General features: G+C 41.4%; 1 protein-coding gene across 6 annotated transcripts in view; it reads right to left on the bottom strand.

Moving 5' to 3' along the window:
• The window catches only part of adgrl1a (adhesion G protein-coupled receptor L1a), a 142,927-nt gene that overhangs the window by 107,823 nt on the left and 13,865 nt on the right, over window positions 1-21,239 (bottom strand). For 2 of the 6 annotated variants that reach the window (XM_086186329.1, XM_086186333.1), the window contains 3 exons: window positions 18,246-18,370; window positions 1,701-1,830; window positions 280-404 (listed from right to left, as the gene is read on the bottom strand). The gene's annotated coding sequence lies outside the window, so the exon portion shown is untranslated. Of the gene's footprint in view, window positions 1-279; window positions 405-1,070; window positions 1,180-1,700; window positions 1,942-2,065; window positions 2,081-5,442; window positions 5,525-18,245; window positions 18,371-21,239 lie in introns of those variants that run through there. The other 4 variants (XM_086186332.1, XM_086186331.1, XM_086186334.1 and 1 more) reach the window with 4 other exon arrangements.

The raw sequence follows: 21,239 nt of genomic DNA, 5'->3' as shown, positions 1-21,239 counted from the left end.
CGATTTATTAATTACGATTCTGTTAGTGTGCAGGCCACGGTGACATGCACACAGGCCCACGAAGTGGAGCATTCTCAAATCCTACTGATGTAGAGCGTCCAGCACGCATTTCACGTATGAAGCTGCATGTTCAAAGTCCACATCTGTCATAAAACATCCATAAATAAATTGACTTTCAACACCACAGGCAGCACACCAGAAGCTGGGACGCTGCATATTATGGTCATCACATGTTTAAAAAAAAGAACATATAAGATGAAAACAGAGCTCTTTTCCTACCTTGACTCCTCCAATCTCCTTTTCCTTGATTGCTCAGTGTGTCTCATTCATTCTCGCTTCCCCTCCTCACTCGCCTCCTTCTCTGCTCCTCTGGTTATCACTCGTTTTCCCCTCTCTGGTGCCGTCTTCGTGCGGATGCATAAGAATTAAAAATTAATAGCTTGCTATCTTAAAGACAACCCGACGAAAAAACAGGAGAGAGGGAGAGAAAAATCCACCCGACTGAAAATAGAATGGTGGAAAATCCTCACGGATAGAGAAGATTCTCGCGAAAATGTGCCCGCGTAGGCATCAAAATAAATAACGACGACATCATTGTCCTGTTCAGGAATAGTAATGACAGTTAGAAAATCAGGCGGTGACAGAAACTTGAAATAGTGGAGGAATACGAACAAAATAAGTCCGTCGCGATTAGATGGTGCCACCGTCGAAAAACGTCTGCGTAAGGCAAATCAGACCGTCGGATGTCTGATGTGTATCTGTTCACAGGACGCTTCTGGCTTTCTTTTCTTTTTTTGAAATCAGAGAGTGACTCCTCACCTGCATGCAGGCTCAAATAAGCAAAACCGTTCTCAAATCGTCCATTAGGATGAGGACAGTCTACAGACCATCATGCGGTTATCTTGTGCGCTCTGACGCACCGAGCGGATCACTTTTGCCTCTTCGTCGGCAGGCAGCGCACACTCATCAGGACCATTCACAAGGTGTTTTAAACCACTGCAGCTCTGCATCGGGCCTATTATAACCTAGCGCATTCAGCATTGCCTTACACGTATAGTTTTAAAACCCACCCTGACTCAAGGCAGGAAAAAATGTGCCACTTCTTCCCGCCCACTGGTGTAACGTTCAGCCCCAGTCAAACACCAGTTGTGATCGTTTCTCCTGTTTGTTTGATAGATTAACTGTTCCAGTTGACTGACTCACGTGGATTCCTAACTGGAGTAAAGTTCTCTCTCATGGATGCAGGAATCTTGAATGATGTACAGGGGGGGGGGGGGGGGGGGGGGAAGCCTGAATTTTAACAGTCATTGTTTTAAAGGTGCAGTCAGTTTTAAAGTGAATGTGCCATCCAAATGCAGAAGCCGAGAACGTTCATGCCTCTAATCACATTTTAAATGCACACAACGAAGCTCATTTTCTATAACGTTATCTAGAGAAAACTTTTTCTTTGGGGGTTCTTGAGCTAACAAACCATACTTTCCCACCATCACGAGCAGCCTTGAAGACCATGCGTGGTTAAAACATGTTGCACGTTGTGTGCAACAGTAGAAATGAAGATGTACATTGTCTGACAAACGTTTGTTGCGCATTTACTTCAAAGCATCGAGCCTAAGCATCAAGCAAGCTCCCTCTCTTGGTGTTCGCCCTTTATCACAAGAAATTTAGAGTCACTATCTTGCAATAACAAGAAACTAACTCACTGTAGATGGTTATGAGTCCTGCTCGCTGCACTAGTGCCTCCTCTGGTTGGTCGGGGTGTCTGGTCCGGGGAGAGAGGAACTGGGTAGAATGAGTCTCCCACACACTATGTTCCTCAGGTGAAACTCCTCACTGTCAGGTGAAGAGGCACAGCTGATGACTCCAGATTGTGACGGAGGAAGCGTGTAGCAGTCTGCGGTGCTCCCCAGAGGCACACGTGGGATGGAACAACAACCAGGACAGCTTGGAAATAGTGTGAAATTGAGGATGTACAATTAGGAGAGACACCTGCTGCCAAAAGATGAAGTGACAAAGTATAATCATGGCTTTTGTCACAAATTTTACCCAAGGATGTAGAGTAACTCACAAGTCTCTTCTTCTTCTGAAAGGATGGTGTTTATTATTTTTCCACAAACAAACTTAATAAAATGAGATCGGATTCATCGCAATCATGATGAATTTGACGGTGAGCTGACCACGAGGCGGTGCTCTTTACCGTCAGGTCAGTTTTGCATACTTTTCCAACAAGGAATTCAGCCAATATGAAACTTGGGTCACTACTTTCTCGTGCCTAACTGAGCCTTGGTGCAACACTCTGTGCCACTGGCTGGTGCCTGTAAGGTCAAAATTGGAAGTACTGCGTTTCTAAGCAACAATCAATCCTACTGCTATGAAACTTGTTTTAAATGCTCTCTGTAATATTTGGTGCCACTTGGTCTGTGGGTGCTAACATTTAATAAGGGGGAGTTTGTTTTTCCGTGCGACAGCAAACAATTATTGTGTGACTGAACCTTGTGTGAGAGCCGGTGTGATGTGTAGCCGTAGCCTCACTAAACTTATAGTAGAGAAAGAAGCCAAACATCTTATTTTAACAGACCCAACAATTTCCATACTGTGCTAAATTAATAAACAAAGCTGTAATGACATTGTCTGGGAATCATTTATATGCAAACTTAACAATAACAACTCCAGCTCATCTGCATTGTGAGACTTATGCATTCTTAAGTGCATCCTCTTGAATTTAAATGCATCTCAATGGGCTGTTATAGCGTTGTTTTTTTTTTTAAATATTAGTTTTAGTGCATCGAAGGAAAAGTGTTTCATGTCTAGGCACTTGTTCTCTGAGAGGACCGAACTGTTCTCAAACAGCAGTTTGCTGCCCCTCGCAGACACAGATGGTTAACGGGGTGACAATATTTGGCTCCCAGTCAACCTACCACATTGCTCCAGGCTGGAATATGGAGAACTATTGGATGGGTTATCATGGAATTTTAGTCAAATATGGTACTTTCAGACCCGAGTGTTGCTTTAACTTAGGTCCAGTCTTTTTTTGTGCCCAAACCTTAAAAGGTCTGAAACTTTTGTGTTGAAAATGCAATTTTTTTTTAAAAATATTTCTGGAAGACACTTCCAGCTTCATGTTTTGAGCCTGAAATATGGAAAATTATTCGACGCACTTCCATTATTTTTTAATAAATAATAAATTCCTTCATCATTTGCTGTTTCTTCTAATACTGAAGTTTAATAAGTGACTCGTCAGATAAAATTGTGATGCTAAAGGATTATTTGCCAAGAACAGGTATAAAAGTGTAAAGTCTATTAAAGTGAATGTGCCATCCAAAGCAGACGCTTGACAGTTACCTATACTCAGCTGTCATAGTTTGAAGTACAGGGCCACTGATCACCCGTCTGTGTTTGACAAGTTGTAATCTAACAGATCCTGCATATAAATACAGAATCTGAAAGTAAGGGAGAAAATATCAGGACAAGGACGCTGGTTTCCATTTGAGTATTTCACCAATCTTGTTTCAGCTGGCCTCAGTTGTGTACTCGTAAACAGTCTGTGTGGAGTGCAGAAGAGATGGAGTGCAAAGGCCGAGCTGCAAGGTCGGAAAAATGGTGGTAGGGGTTGTTATCTGAATGTAAACGGTCTACCTTTGAAACAATGCGCTTGTATTTGTCATCTCTCAAATCCCTGCACATGTCTGAAGTTGCTATATGGAATGTAAACGATGAGCTGTGGACGGAACAAGAAGAACTGGACGGGACGTTGGCGGGCTACACCAAAAACCCCGAATACTGGGCCCTCTTCCCCAGAGGTTAAGTCGACGGACAGAAGGTGGCTCCTGGGACAGGACAGGCTGTCATCACTGTCTAACCAGGATATAGACATTATTTTCATTCAGAATGACCGAGACACCGGTCAAGATTCTCGGGAGTTTGAGGCTTTGTGACATCGTCACACTCCCCATGAACACCCCCCCCCCCCCCCCCGCCAAAAGAAATCACACTGCGTTATTATTTTCAATTGCCCCAAAATATCCAGACACAGACGATATGATGTTTTGGTTCGTGTATGTATTTACTTATTCATTCAGCTCAACCTTGCCAAGAGTGTTAATAATTCGGATTAATCTCTCTGCTCTCCATGTGAACACAGGCTAGGTTACCCTGCCAGATGAAATTATTTAACTTCCTCATCACATGCAATAATTGCCCCGTTGCACAGTGCATGTTGCAGTTTTTCCTGTCCTATGAAAATGCCTTTGTCAGTTTCTATTATGATAGCTGATATTGGGCTCTACTGAATGGGCTGTACATGCCTTTCCCACTTAGCCTTCTGTCACACACTACCTACTGTTGTACTGCTCTCAAATCCAGTCAATTGACCTTCATGGGCCGCCTGACTCATTGCACCAATAAACAGCTGGCATAATGTAGTTTGTGCTGCGTGGCAGTCACACTCCATATCAGGATGTTTTTTTTTTCTTTCTGTATGAATAATCTGTATAATCAGAAGGGACTGTAGGCAAACCTCATCACCCACTGTACCGAACAGACATGTAGCCCACTAAGAACCAACTGTGGGCAAATTTACAGTGTCAGTTCATGCTTTGCACAGTCTGAGCAGTTGTGCTTCACACTCTGGTCTCTTAGCAACAACAATCGTGATCACATGATTAAGTGCTCATTTGCCGACTGAACACAAGCAGTGGTGCATTGTTGCCAGCACTGCAACCCTCACACTACTTACTCATAAATAATATAATGTCAGAAAGTTAAATGTATTAAATGAGGAAACAGATTTATACATAACGTAAGTGTATATAATATCGATTCATAAATGGTGGTGAGATATTAAAGTATTTGCTGGTAATGTAGGTGAAACACATGTGTACTCATGTCATCTTTTTCTGTAAAGCGGAGTGCATTTACTGTAAGTCAGAAATTGGGCATTCAACAATTTTTTTTTTTTTTTTTTGATTTAGGTTTCCATGCAGCCACTAATCCTCTTCCACAGGGATCTATATCCATTACTAGAAAAAGTCATCACATTTCCCCAAGTTGTTAGTTAAAGTAAATGAAAAGAATGTGTACTTCTCAAGCTGGAGATAACGCCGAATAAAAGAAGTGGACATGGCTTCTGTTCTTTGTGGGTTTTTGAAGAGTGGTCCACAAAAGCAGAAAAGCGCCTGCTGCTTAATGTTAAGTTCAGTTTTGTATTGAAATACTGATCATTCTAAACACACTCCCAACCCTAAAACTATAAATAAAAGTATCATGTGGTGGTATGTTTTAGGGCGTGGCTGGAATAAGAATAGACACGCCACCACATCTTCACCATCACATCTAAATACAGTATACTCATGTCTGGTTTCAAAAACACACCACCGAAGCTACTGGGGGTGCAAATATTCACTCAACAAATGCTAGCTAGCTACAGGGAACTGCATTTCAACTCACGGCTGCTGTGGGCTCAGATCGATGGTGTCGAGATCAATCATAAGCATGAATGAAAATGAATGCACCTGTAATTTACGACTTGTGGCAACAGAGGTCGCTGCTGTTTACTAAAACTACGAAATGCTTTGGTTTTTTTTAATTTACTCTGCAGTTGTCAAGATCGGGCGTTGCTAGGTGACCCAGATTTGGTAGACATACAAACACAAGTAAGTTAAAGTGTATAATGAATGTCAGTGAACCCAAAGAACAGTGATGCTTGCTGTTCAGGGTTGATAGTTTTCTGAAGTGTGGTTAAAAACGACACAGAAGACAAAAGAGAACAGAGTGTTCAGTATTACTATTATACCTGATGTTAAGTAACACTTCATTTCAGCACTCACTGTCCAAACAGGCTCTCACGTAAACACATGCAGTTAAATTCATAATAGCCTTCAATTTCTCTGACATGATTAGTTTCCTGCTTTTGCCCAAATAAAATGAGCCAGATATGTCTTGATAAATGCGACTGTTACTATAAACAAGCAGAGAGAAAAAGGACGAACAGAAATCTAAGATAACAACTTGCCACTGCATTGTAGTGGTTTTTTTTCCCGTTTTTTTTTTTTTTTTTTACTGTTGTGTGTGGACACTCTGGCAATGAATAAATGTATTCAAGCTCGATCATGACTGTGAAAATGTGTTAATAATAATTCTTTTTGTTCACTTTGTGTTCTGTGTCGCATTTATATTCTCAGTACGGCAGCGTCTTGTGTGATAAGACAGACTTTATCAGCAAAGCATCAGTAGTCCTGTTTGCCTGAATATTTCTTGTTTTCCTCTAAAAAAGAAGGTGAAAATGAATACAGCTGGCATATTTTAATTTGTTCTACCTCATGTTTGATTAATGCCAATTTTTCCTAGTCAGGGCTCATGTTTATGCAGCACCATTATTTACATAACACCTTGCCCTATTTGCAAATAGCTCCTATTTTCACACTGATACAGCTTCTCGTTTTGCAGTGACTGAAAAATTATCTTCTTCACCATAAAACAGAATCCCATTTCTTGTTACAGGTTTGTTGTGAAAGTATATTACATTTTCAACATTTCTGTAAAAGCAGCAGGTTGGTTTAAAAATATATATGCCGGTTGGGATCTAGCTATCAACTCTACTGGAATAAGCACATGTCGGCGTATGAGTTGATAAGTTACCAAAATACATTATACATGTATAAAAAAGTTAAATTATCCTACCAAACCACTGAATAACAAAACATCAACATATTTCTATATTATATTTAGATTTATAACAATTGAAAAACTAAATACATGAGAAATATTCATCTTTTTCACTGCAATATATTTTAAGAAATTGAAAAATGGAGCTTGCTTTTTGCAAAGGCACATTCATCTTCTCTCTGACAGGTGAGAGCTTATTCCACTGCTTCAATTCACTACCCATGAATATTAATTGTACCAAAAAGCCCAATTTGATCAGAAACATTGTGATTTCAGTAAGTGCATCAGTTAGCTATCAAATGTGGTCCAGTCTTTAGCGCTAACGTAAGCCTTTAAGCTAACATTTACTGCTAAGCTAACATTCTTTCCTGGGTTTTATTCAGAGCGCCGCTGTTGTTAGCTGCCCAGCACAGAGGAGGTGCTGGTCCAGACAATTTGTTATTCTCAGTAAAATATGTTCAGGGTAGGTCAAAGGTGGGTCAGTGAGAATGCAGGCTGCTAGCTGGGGCTTGACTGGGGGCCTACCGCCGGTTAGCTCTAGCAGCTAGCTCCAGCAACCCCGCCAACTCAGACGGCGTCCCAAGAGGCTTTCTTCTTCTGTTTTTTGTGGCTGTCATTCTGTTACAATAATAAACAAAAATCAAGGTAGTCTAGGCTTTTGGCTTCAAGTTGAAAACATTATTATCATGTGGGGTCTTCCCATTCAGTTGTTCAGATGATTAGCACATGCTGCTACACGGTCTCATGATTACACCTGGGTGCCTGTGTTAATTAGTAAGCTCCGCCCATCATCAGCCAGCCAAAATGAAAAGGAGGAAGTACTGATGTGTATAACTATAATCATATTACCAAAAGCGCTTATTATAGACAGGTTTCTCATACAACCCTACAACCTACACTATAACTTTAAGAACTCATTGGTCAGGACTCATCCGCCCAAAAACTGGCCTTCAGTGTTGACATTAGGTTTTGATAAGTCAAAGTGCCCAGTCAACACCGAGTTCTCTTCAGGTCACACAAACAGAGAAAAACATCCCACGAGAGTGACTCAGCACAAATTAAAGAACAACAATCACATCAAATATTATTGCTAGAATAAAATACCACCACACTAACATTCCATCTTCTTGTGCTTTTACTCTGCAGCAAAATGACTTTCAAACCTTGTGCTTTAATACTCCTAAAAAGTACCCGGTTAAAATACACCTTTTTAATCGAAAAACCACTTTTTTTTTCTTTTTTTTTTTTTACCCCCGCGTGTCTTATATTGTGCATGTTTTCACAATGTTGATAAAAAAAACAGTATTAAAGATAGATTTTCCTAATGTAAAAATCAATATCCTATTTGTGTTATGTGGTGGAAAAATATAAAAATAAAAACATTTTACTACCATCCCCGGAGGAAGTGTTTTTTGGCCTTTCATGCATGCCCTGTATATACAGCGTGGTGGAGAAGAAGGCCTGGAGGCGCAGATATGAACACAGTGGCAAGAAAAAAAAAAAGAATTGTATGGCATTTCCAGCAGTGAAAGGGGAAGAAACCAATGAAAAGGGTTTAAGAGTCTGACAAAGCCAAAAAGACATCAGTATTTGGAGCCAGCAAAGCGTTGGTGTAACACCTCAGCTTTTATATAGCAACCCTGTGACCACCGGAGCGCTTTTCCCATCATGCTCTTTCCATTGGCTGGATGTTCACAGCAAATACAGTATTTCAACATTTCCAGAGACCATGTCCATGAAGACACCTCCACCACCCTCTCTCTCTCTCTCTCTCTCTCTCTTCCTCCCTCATCCTCTCAATCTCTTTTTCACTCACTATGTGTCTGTGTCTCTCTTTCCTTTTTGCAATATGACATAGTCCATTATCTGCTCTTAGTACTAATTGGTGTATTAACGCCATGCTGTGGGTGACACAGTGAGAGAGAGGAAGAGAGAGCGAGAGACGCAGGATGAATATGGATGAGACAGAGGCAGGGTGGGAGCGAGGCTCTGGGGGAGGCAAGTACAGTGTGATTCTGCAGGGGTGAGAGAGAATGGGAGGCCAAGGTAAATCTTTTCAGCAACACAAGTGGTTAAGAGCAGCATGGCAAAATGACGAGTGAAGGGGAAAAAAAGAAAACCACCCTGTAATGGCTTGGGGTTTTTTTTTCTTTTTGTTTTTTTTTTTTTTTTTTTTAGTTGGCCTTCTCTGTATCCTTTTCGATGCTGCTCTCACCGTCACCACTTTCAACCCAATTATCCACTCTCTCTGGCGCCACTGGCAGCATATGGAAATGTAAATTGCGGGCGAGATGTTTTCCTTTTTTTTTTTTTTTCAAAGCTGTGGAAGGTAGGCAGCTCTTGAGGATGGGGAGTAGGAGGAAGAAAAGGAAGAGATGACAAACAACTGAAACCGAGGGGCCGCGTTTTAGTCCCAATAGCTCGTCAGTATTGCTACTCTATCAGACGCACGAATCCACCCACGGACGAAAAAATTTAGTAGACTTAAGTTGATTCATGCTGCTGCACACACTGGACCCCCCCCCAACCAAAAAAAAAAAAAAAAAAAAGTTTGTGGATAAAGTGCTCACATTAGCTATGATATTATACATTTACAAATGTTGGACACTTTCCGAGCCATTAAACCAAATGGACTTGAAAAATATTCAATATTTGGGCTCTCCTTCTCTCTCTCTCTCACCCTCCCTCTTTCTCAGGCTCACACATGCCTCGTACTAAATTAACACATTAAATACAGACTGTTCTCAGCGCCTCTTTGTAATTATACTTAGAAAAGTAATGCACTATAACTCTTGTATAACTCAAGTCATTCTGAGCAAGGAGTGACATGTCAGGACACTTCCAGATGTTATCATCCGGGCAAAACCAGTTGTTTTTAGTGGGATGTTTGCAGCTGTTGACCAGGTGACGGAACTGGGGGGTTGCGAATAAACGTCGATCGCTTCTGTGGCTGGACATTTGGGAGCTTATGTGTGAGAAATTGTTGATATCTTACCACAAGCTATCATACAAATGATTCATGAGTATAACTGCTGAATGATATACAGGATTCCAACACATTTGAACTATACAGGTTGACTTCCTCTGTGCTCGAGGGGCTTTTTAAGACCGTGGTCGTGCTGTAAGCCCTCAGGCTGTCTAATAGCTGCTAAACTCAGGCTGCAGGGATCAAAGGTGCTCATCGTCTTCCACGCATGTGACATGATGGAGACATGCACGCGCTGATTATTCAGATAAGCAGCTCCTATTCTTGAGGGTGGTGGTGAAATGGAGGCGAGCGTTTTGTTTATCATTAAGATCTGGCGTTTTCCACTGTTCACCTCTCATCTCTCCACATGCTCATATTCCACCCCCGCAGTGCTGATGAAGCCAACTTCTCAAATACGCAATTTGCTCAATTATTTTCAATTATCCTGCCATCACTGCTTCTATCATTCCCCCTTAGCTCAATTGTGAACAGAAATCACTTGTTGATTGACAGCAAAGGCCAATTAGTGAAGGTAGAGAAACTCAAACCCCTGTGGTAATTACTGCTGATTGGTGTCACACAGTCACATACAGGCCCTATCCACAGAAGTGAAACACTTGTACATAAACGGCCTTTTTCACTGTACGGGAACTCTTGTCTTATCAAGTCTGTACATACTGTACAAAGTGCATTCCTGCTCAGGTCATTTAAATTATAAAAATGATACGCCTTAAGATTTCTTTGCATGCCTAAAGAAAATGGTGGAGTGTGAGAGTTTTCAAAGGTAGTTCTTCTTTCTACCTAGCGAGAATGTCTGTGTGCCTTCAGCACATTAACTTCAAGGTAGAGCTGTTTCAAGGTTTCAGAAAAACTCTTCAGCAGTGGGCACGAGAATCAATGACTAACTCCTCTTGAGCACGACGGAGAGACGCACTAATCCAATACACCTTCGGCTCTTCTGCTGTCTGGCTTGGTTCAACACTTTCTCATATCTTAATGTAGCAGGCAAAACAGAAAGTCGGATTCTTCCTATTGTCAAGTGTTGTCACCCATTGTAATCTCAGTCTTCACACATGAAGTGACCGTGACTTCTTCACACTGCGTTGTGTGGTGCTGGCAGGTACTGTTTGACACACCAATGTTATTTTCCATCAGTGAATGAAGTTTCAAAAGTTATTGTCGGTGAATAACTGTGAAATAAAGCTTCACAGAATGAAAAACATTTAACACCGACTTGAGTGCAAAGTTGTTGAACCACAGATGTCATAACTCCAACACAGTTGATCCAAACTCTGTTTCTCCTGTATTGGTATTGTTTCTGTGGCGCTAATAATAATTTTATTATGCAGTGCAGTGTTATAGGTTATGGTTATTTTTATCTGTAATTTCACAATCACGCACACATACACACAAATATGTACACACACAAATATACATATATATATGAATATATATACGTATACGTACATATACGTATATATTTATATTACATAATGACATGTATATACAAGTGTATATATGTATGTGTACAGATAAGTATATATACACACATACTGTATATACATATATAACCAGTTGTTACTGCACTCTGATCCACTTAAATTAGCATCAGATCACAAATTTTAAGTCAAGTATGAAACTTAATGATTATGTTCTCTACCTTGTTGCTAGTACATTGAATTGTATAATACTTTTGTTCCTACTAAGGTGGAAATGTGTCCTGTACTTCAGTCTTATCTCCACTTAAAACTACTTTTTACAGATTCACCCCCAGTTTTCACTGCGTGTGATGTTATAAAGGAATCTACAAGAAAAACATGTCGTGGAAAAAACTTTGACTCCAGCAGATTCCCAGCTTTTATGAAAAAGCTTTCTCTCTCCAGACAAAATGTAAACAACTGGATGGTTTAAGAGAAGTAAGTCATCTAAATGTAGTGTGACGGATGGAAAGGGAGATTTCATTTTTGAGTTCTTCTCTGCTAAAAGTGGCTCAGCAGTGTTCAAGTATCTCAACCTGGGCCTGCTCTCTTCTGAGCCTCATTTTAAAACACAGGCCGACCTACCGACTGTTTGTTTGTGGTAAGTGGGCTGCCTTAGCAAGCAGTGGTTACTCAGGACTCCCCTAATGACATTATAGGCCTAATGAGTTTTAATTGGAAGGAGATCTTAACTTGCAGGCCTAATTGCATCTGATTAAAAACAATATTAGTTTTACAGCTGGCAAATTGGTTGGGGAAGGAGGGTGAGGGGAGGTTTTTGGAGGGATTGATGGTGTGTCCTTGTGTAAATATCTAAAATGTCCTCCAAATAGGGATGAACGGACGGAGCAAAGGCTGAAGAAGAGGAAGAGGATGAGGACAAGGAGGGGGAGGCGGGTAAAGAAATACTCAACGTGTATTGACAGGGACAAAGTGGAGAGAAATGAAGGACAAGGAGCAGGAATGAAGGTTAAGAGCAACCGAGAAGCTTTTTCTGTCACCTTTACAGATGTTAGTGTACTCTGTTATTGTGCGACAAGTACACCTTTTCAAGAGAGACGGAAAAAATAAAGGTGACTCCGTATTTGCCTCATGATTGTTCTATGAGCATCCCAAACTTTTACTCCTTACTCACCAAACTGTCAGAGCCTCGCAGTGCTCATGTATTTTTGAATATTACCTGAATCAATTTCTTTGATGTGGCAGTGAAAATCTACCCTGAAACAGAATTTGTTGTGTGGTTTCCAACAGGTAAATCAATAACAAACAGTTAGCTCTCAAAGCTGGGAAACCAAAGAAAATGTGTTCTCATCGATGCAGCCATCTACTCAAAATTTTGAAGATTTAATGTCTAAATTAGCCTCTTCCCCTGCAAAGATAACTGGCCTGAATCTATCAAATCTCCGGTGAATTATGAAGTTGTGCAGCCAATATCTTTCAACAAATCTGACCTCTTCCTCTCTAAGAAACCCTGCAGGACTTATTGATGCAATATGAATTTAAGTGAAGTCGCCCCTGATTGATGACGTTGTCTTATACCCGTCACTGCAAATTCTTCTTCACGGGATCAGCCGTACAGAATTCAAAATCATACTGAAAAAACTGTGTTTAGGGAAGGTCTACAATGGTTTCACTGGGCAAGACAGACCTACTGGTTATAAGTCATACAGTGGCATTATTTAAGAATTCATTAATTTGCATGTATTAATTAAATATTGCAGTGAAACCACATCAGTGTAAATTTTATGCATGCATATTTACTCACATGCAACCGTATAAAATCACATGCACATATATTTGCACGTGCACCAACACATGCAAATACGCAGGCAAACACAAACAGTTCTCGTTCCCTCCTTGCTCCGCCATAAATATGTGCCCCGGATCATCAGTGATTTAAAGCCAGGCACAAGAGACAATAGTAAATTATGCGTGTATGAGGCTTCATTTCCTCCTCTTCTTAAGCACTTGCTTAATTGCCATTCTCACCTGAGCAATTGTATAATTTCCTTTATTTTTCTCCTCCTCTGCCCAGAATATGAGTCTGTAATGAGCTGTGGGTGTCCCCCAAAGCTAAGCCTGGCGCTTTGAAATAGGTTTCACTAATTTACCAATTAGTGTGCAAGTTCCCCAAGTCCATGAGTGCCCCCACCGCCGGCCTCCCCTCTTTGATTGTTCAATCTCTGCAGTGATCATCACTCCATACTTGGCTCATGCTCTCGCCGTGCTTTGTTTAGCCTCGGTACAAAATCGAGGTCCCACCTGCACTTTGGATATTACGCTAACCCTATGTGCCTCAGAGGGAATGGTGAGGGAGTGGGAGTATGTGAATATGTCTACGTCCGCAGCTCTGGGCTTGTGTTTAAGTGCAGCTGGGGCCAGTTTCACTGACCAGGAGGATGAGAGTTTGGGAGGGGAAGAAAGCAGACGGGTAGGGGAGGAGAGAGGGGTAGGGGGTGTCTGGAGACTGGAAAACTTATGAGAAGTGAGATAAGTTACCAAGTAGCGAAGTGAAGGTTTGCTGGAGGTGCAAATCTAATTTATGGTTGGAGAATACCGTGTTGTGTTTCTCCCCTTGATTTGCTCAGCCATTAAAACTAAACCTGAGGACAAATAGGAAATATAAGGAGAAAAAAAAAAACCCGCAACAAATATCAACGCTTGTGTGCACGCTGTTGGTTGTTATTATACTGTGTATGAAGCTCTGGGTGAACAGCAATCAATATGTGAGAGGTCATTTGTCAGGGCCTTTTTTTGAGGATAGTTCATTTTTCTCACTATGGCAACAAAGTTCTATACGGGATTTCTTGTTATTACAGTGAATACTCCTCTGTTATCATATGAGCACGGGGTCTTTGTACATGCAGTCATTTGTGTGAGTAGGTGGACTGATCGACATCAAGATTATTGCCATAAATATTTAATATTTATAATTAAAGATAATGGCATATTAAATTAACAAAATGAACCCTCGCTGTTTTGGCAAATCGACAAAAGTTTAACAAATTACATTATTGACAACTGTGAGAGCACCTACGCAAAAAAAAGACATCCGATTCGGAGCTTTGAAATTGCCAAATGAGTTTTAATTCAGAGTTATGATGGCAAGGAATATAATCAATGTGCCTAACTTTTGATTTGCATGTCAAAGCTTACAAAAGTATATCTTTCCAGAGACGTAAACCCCTCAAGAACATGAATCCCTTGCATAAAATAGAGGGATCAGGCTTTAGTAACCGTCAGTTGTTGTTGCTAGTCGGCATGAGGGGCTAGTTAAAGTGTGATCTCACCAAACATGTGCAGTTTATTGAGACTGTGGGACAATTACTGCTCCATTTAGGAGTGTTAGAGCAATGCCATTCAATCTTCAAGTAACATTAAATAAGTGCGCTGAGACTGAAGGAGGACTAATTATGTGATAGAAGGAGACACTCACTTTATGATCTCCTCTCGCACAAGCTCTCCCTGTTTAATAGTGACAGGTGGCTTGTGACGTCCAAATTACATCTTATGTTATCCAAGACACAACTTATTACAGATGCATCTCAGTCGAACGGATGCTGATCACTTCGCACCTCGCAATGAAGCTGTCTTTTATACACTTTCACCTCAGATGATGGACATTCAAATTGTAGTTCTGGTGGTTTCAGTATTCGGCGACAGCCATGATGATATCAGCTTCTAGTCATGATTTTTCAGTTCTTTCTCCAACAAAGGAAAAGCAAACTCTTCTATCAGCTGACTTAGAGCAAGTAAAATAGGACAGGCAAAGTGAGTTTTTTTGTCAGAAGGTGGTGATATAGGCGATGTTACGAATAGCTGATAGAGAGGAGAAGAAGAAGAGGTCTCGGCCACGTGGCCAACTAACAGTGAAAAACTGAGAGGTCTTGAGTTTTCATTTTTAATTTGAGGCACACTGTGTTTGTTCTTCCTTGGCCAAGACTATGTTGAACCTAGAGACTTAGTTTCAGCTCAAAGATAGGAAGGATTTTTTTTTCTTTTTTCAAATTTTGCCATTTGAATCGAACCAATTCAAAATGTGCTCAAAATACACTGGAAAACATCTGACCGTAGTTTGAAGCTTTGGGCAATCGATTCTGGATGGCACGGCCTAGTAAACCAAAGGTTCCTGGTTTGATTCCACAGCTTCCCAGAGAGTGGGTAGCACAGTATGAATTAATAAACTATTTATTTGCAAAGCAAGAGCAGAGGTGCAAATGTTGTACTGTATGTGTTACCAGTCTGACCACAACAGAAGTCAGTCCCCACCAGCATCTGTGTACACTGTATTACTGCATATATGAACACAAAAGCAGTATTATGTAAGATGGCCCTCCCCTGCCTGTCTACTGTACATCCAGCATTGAAACTATCTCAGTGAAAACCTGAAACCCGTGGGTAACAGTATATAATTAAAGCAAATAATGTCTTCAATTAAGCTGCAAAGCAGTTTAAATTAAAAAAAAACCTGCTCTATCCCATCTCAGCGTATCAAATATGCATATGCATTTATTTATTTGTCATTTGCTTTACAGCGTCTTCAAAAAAAAAATTCTTGGCCTCTCTCTCCTTCATTCCTCTCTCTCTCCCCCTCCCTTCCACTCAGAGGTTCATTCCCCTCATGCTAATGGACCCCCCCAACATGTCTATCTAATCAAAAATCAATTAAAAACACCTCGCCGCCAAGTCTCCAGAGCCAAGCCTTTGGTTGAGGGTGGAACAGAAATGCTTCCCGCACTCTCTCTCTCTCCCAGTTGCTCGCCGCCCTTCCCTTCCTCTTCCTCCTGTGGTCTCTCTCGCTCTCTCCCCCCCTAAGCTCCGCCCTCCTGTCTACTGGAAGTTGGCAACATGATTTACGAGAATGGAGAACTTAATTTATATATTTTTTTCCTCTTGCATCCTCTCATTTATTTATTAGATTTTTTTTTCTCCCAGCCGCCTCTTCCTGTCTCTGGCGTGGAGGGGAGAGGCGAAGGAGAGAGGGAGAGAGAGAGGATAGGATTAGATGGAGAGTGGTCTCAGGGCAGACCAGTAGACTGGCAGGCCTGCAGACATGGAACAGATCTGTCCCACACTTAATGGCATTAGTGCCGTCCCTGAAAGGGGGAGGGGAGGCCAGCAGGGAGACAGGCTAACATATTAAAACTGCTTCTATACCAGACGGTTGTCTACTCCACTCAAACTCTCTTGCTGTGTGTGCTTGTGTGTGTGTGTGTGTGTGTGTGTGTGTGTGTGTGTGTGTGTGTGTGTGTGTGTGCGTGCGTGTGTGTGCGTGTGTGTGCGTGCATGCGTCGGCTGTTCTGTGAAAACTTCTAAGTAGAGACTACACTCACTTTTCAAACACATTTAAACATCGCTTAATTTGCCTAAATAAGCACATGCATTGTAGCTGAACACACACGCATACACACACTCATTGTACAAAGAAAACACTCTTCATCCTGCACACGAGTTCAGACGGAAAACTCTCCCATCATGTCAGGTGCAAATGGACTCTAGTTCAAAAACTAACACGGCCCCGACAGTGAAAAGTGACATCTCTGTCAACTCTGTCTATGTGGATAAAACTACAATCACTCCATTCCCTTCGCTCTCTGCTTAACTCATTTACACTTACCCTCTTCCCACCAGGATTTCACACATCTTACCGATCTGTGTGACTGTGGTGTGATCAGTGCCGGATTGCTGACTGTCAGCACACCTTCCAAAACTAGATCCAAGCCCCACGGCACCCTCAGAGACTCAAATTACCCTGTGTAACCTGCTTGGACAGCATACTACACACTACTTCTGTTCCGAAAAGCTTCGGGGAAATGAAGGGAGTTGGACATGAAAAGAAGGGGTAAAAAAGGAAGGGCAGAGAAAAAAAGAAGAAAAAAATGAGGTGGAAGAGTCAGCAACAAAAGACAAGTGACAGAAAAGGATTCTGGGAAGACAATGAGGAGAGATCCTTCTTTTATCATGCACATATCAAGTGTGGGAGACCATGAAGTGACCAGAGGAGAGGAAGCGGCCGAGGAATGTGTGAGGACACTGACGGACAGATGGAGCCCAACATGCTGTATCTGGTGATGGATTGAACAGAGAGTTAGTAAATATACATGGGCCCCGCCCTCCAGCTATTTCAGCTGTCTCAGCATAGCTCGGCACAGATGGATAGCAGGACTTTTCCTTGCCTTTAAGAAAAGGTTAAGATACAATATTGTTGTGGATCGGGAAAATATTAGTACTTCCCCCTCCTCTGTCATGCAGGTTTGATTTATCCATGTGTGTGGGTTAAGGAGACCAAGGGAAAATAGGGACAGGGGAGATTGGCAGACACTAACAGCCCGGGGAGTGTTTTCTCTTTATCTCTGTGTCACAAAGGCCACCTCGGGTACTGCAGGTGTGTCTGGGAGCAGTTTTATTGATCCTGCTGAGCACTCCTACTGTATATAGCTAGAGCTCTGCCCACATCCTCGCACCCTGAGGAAAACTAGACGGGAACAGGCCATGCTAAAGGTCACCCTCTGATGAAGATATGGGAGCTGTAACCGGCTAAGCACACCTATTTAGTGTCTTCGCTGGCTTGACACCTTATTACTAAGTCGATCACATGCTTACACTTTCAATTCAATGCAATTATTGGCGGGCATTAACATTGCAATGGAGGATGAAGGAAATGCACGACCAGATAGTATCAATATTTGTTGTTTAGGGAGTACAAAAATGTACCTGCAGAGATTATTATTACGAGAGCACTCGCAGAGGGAAACATCCGGTCTTTGTATCATTGATTTGTTTCCCCCATCAATATAAGATTGTGGTGTTGAGTTTGAGAAACAGAAAAAATAAATGTGGGTTGTTGTAGTGAATGAACGCTCTGATCTCTCAACAGACGGTTGCGTTTCTCTCTCGTCTACAGCGGCTTCCACCTTCAACTAATTCTGCATCAGAAAAAAATGACAATGCAGCAAAATGTGCCAGCAGTTGACTCTCTAGCCCATGACGCACTGACTGCATTGTGCTAAATGGATGGAATTGTTTACTTCATCAGTGTCAATTACAGTAAATTGTTGTTTATGTCTTTAAATCACAGCAAACAATTCTAAATCAAATATATGGCTGGACTGTTGCCTTCTTGTCACAGGGGTGCTCACCGTGTCTGGAAGGTGAACTCCTCAATGGTGGGGCATCTCATTTTCACTGTCGTGTGCTGCATGTGACAATAAACTTTCCATGAATCCTTGAGATCCTGAATATTAAAGGCTCATCTGCGGGGATCCTAATAGAAAGAAAAAAAAAACCAAACATTTAAACTATATGCATAATTGGATTTTTTTCTGCCTATATAGATATGCCAATAATAATTCACTGATTTAGCCAACAAATTATGATCCCATTTTGCAAAATAATCAAAAAACACATGAAAACATCCAAGATCAGAGAAAAAAAATGACATAGCAAAAAATATTCGATATCTGCTGATAGCAATGGTGTGTGGATGTTACAGTGCATCCCTATTTAAAGTGTAAAATTATCACTGTGCTAAAAATAACTAGTTCCCTCTATTCCCTGGACTACTACATGAAATGTTAACCTATAAAACCACTCCATCCCTGCAGTGAGAAACAGCCACACACCAGCGCCCATGATGGACAAATAAAATTACTCTAATCGCAGGTGCAATCTGACCTGAAGTCAGAGCGGCTGGAGGTGGAGGAAGCTTTTGCTGGTAGCAGTGGTTGAGCCGTTGGGCAGGAAAAGAGCTTAGCCTCGCTTAGCCACACCACGCAGTACAGAGAGAGTTGGGTCTGCAGCCTGCCGCTGTAGTAAAATCCCTATTTTCTTGTCGGGGGATTCTGGACTAGAGGAATGACGTGAAGTTTGTTGGAAACCATCACAAGGAAGAAGGACTGAGCTTATCTGATCCCTGGGAGATTCTCTGATGTGGAAAAACCATCAACACACTGCAAATCTGAACTGTAACGATACCCGAAAAACAAACGACTCACTGCTGACGAAACATATGTGAACGCTCGTCTGGAGAATGCAACTGCGAGCGGGTCACTGCAGCCTCCACTCCACTTCGCCCAACTCTGGCCAGCCCATTACCATTCATCCAGCCAAAAATATCCCCTTTAAAGGGCAAAGTAATATTAAAGTGCTTTTTGCATGCTCAAAATGAGGTCACAATAAGGCCAACATGATATACTTTTCACTGAAAATACAATTTATCTAATTGATTGATTGTTCTCATCATTTGCTTTATAAGGTTATTCATTTTCTTTGTAATCATATGACTTAGTCAGGCTGCTATATCTCCTTTAGACAGGGTTAATTGTGATTAACCCGGTTGCCACTATTAAAATATTTTGCTGAGCTGACACTCAAATATACTCTTTAATGTGGAATTTATTCAAGAAACTAACAATTCTACCTATCATTCTTGTAATATTTTATTGTGTTTATTTAACACCACAGAATTGTTGCTGTGTGATGTACAGCCTGAATGTGTTTAGCGAGCAGTTAATTCTATATGGGAGTGAATGTCCATTAAATGTAATCTTGTTTTTCAGTCCAGCGCTTAAACCACAACTTCAGAGAATTGGCCAGCGATGAAGACATCATCCATCATTCCACAGATGCTAAGCCAGAACACTTGGAGATAAATATGGAGGCTTTTCAAGTTGTACCTGTCTTTGAAAAACCGTACAATCATAAACACACATACAGTAAGCAGACTCATAATTCCCATCTATTTCTGCAAATCAAAAGTATAAGAAAAAAATCCATCTTCCTTGTCCCTATTCATCAACCACCACTCACTCTGTCAGAAGCTGCCTCACCACCTTTTATCCAGCATCATTATTTCACATCTTAGTGTCGGCTGCTGTATGCCTGCATGTGTGTGTCTGTGTTGTGAATGAATGCACACTTTCCTCTACTATCTTATCACCTCAAAATATAAGAACAAACCCAAAATGATGCAGTCCGAAATTTGAGTTTTTGGTTTAATGAAATCGTGCTTTTAGAGTTAATCTGAGGAGCCCACAAGAACACTTATCTCAGCATCAACAGTGCTGCAGAAAAAAAAAAAGAGCTGCCTTAATCGGATTGCTGGCGCTCTAAAAGCTTTTCTGCACATGGGTTCCTCTGCAGGCCGCTGGGCTCCAGGGCCAGGCTGGGCACTGAGGCCTGACTGCCAGCCCGACGCTGTGGCTGGGCTGGCAGATAAAGTCCAGACTCATTGGTGTCTTTTTTAGCTGCTGCAAGCCTATGAGTAAGACAATACCAATTAGCGGCTCTGAATATGTGATTCAATCAGTGCACACTACACACAGATGGAAGCTCCCGGATACACAACACCCACACCTCCTCTATACTAGGAAGATGTAGATATTGTGTTATGCATACACACACACACACACACACACACACACACACACACACACACACACACACAAATGCTTATACCCAGTGATTTGTTTCTGTTCTTTTTTTCCCCCCTCACTGTACACCTACACATCAGTCCACGGACACACACCGAGGAATTCATCTATCAGCTCGCTGTGCCCTGAAGCGAGTGAGATCCGCAGCAGACATTGATCAAACTGACTTCTAACATGAAGAAGTTCAAAATCAAACATTTTCAAATCCCTTTACTGCTTGAAACCTTCCACTACCGAAATAAAAGAAGCCACACACAGACGCATATCACTTCGCTATGCTGTGTGTTTTCTAGTGAACACAGACAAAAAAGATCCCCGTTAATACGAGCTGTCTCTTACACAATGCGGCATAACATTTTTAGCTCACTCATACATAAATGGCTTCCATGCCTTGCACACTCCACAACTGAATGTATTAACAAAGGTGTTTCTTCACGTGAAAGTGAAAACAATGCTGTGCCTTGATTAGCTTACTTCTAAAAAGACTAAAGATGCGAGGGATATTTTTTTCTTGAATCGTGACCTCAAATAATGTTTTAATGATGACCTTGATCAACCCCTCAGATAACTAATTTGTGCACTCGACATTCAGTTCCTCAATTTTTACCTAATATGAAGTGGTACTTCCCTTAAAATGTGCATTTTGCCATTCAGGGTCCACGCAAACAGCTCACAACAACAATTTCTTCTCTCTTGTGTTAC

This window comes from Aulostomus chinensis, chromosome 18 (genome assembly GCF_037954235.1).
Source record: "Aulostomus chinensis isolate RoL2024-O1b breed Wild chromosome 18, RoL_Achi_v1.0, whole genome shotgun sequence".
NCBI lineage: Eukaryota > Metazoa > Chordata > Actinopteri > Syngnathiformes > Aulostomidae > Aulostomus > Aulostomus chinensis.
The sequence above is the reverse complement of the archived record's forward strand: the minus strand, read 5'-3'. Positions and strand labels throughout refer to the sequence as shown.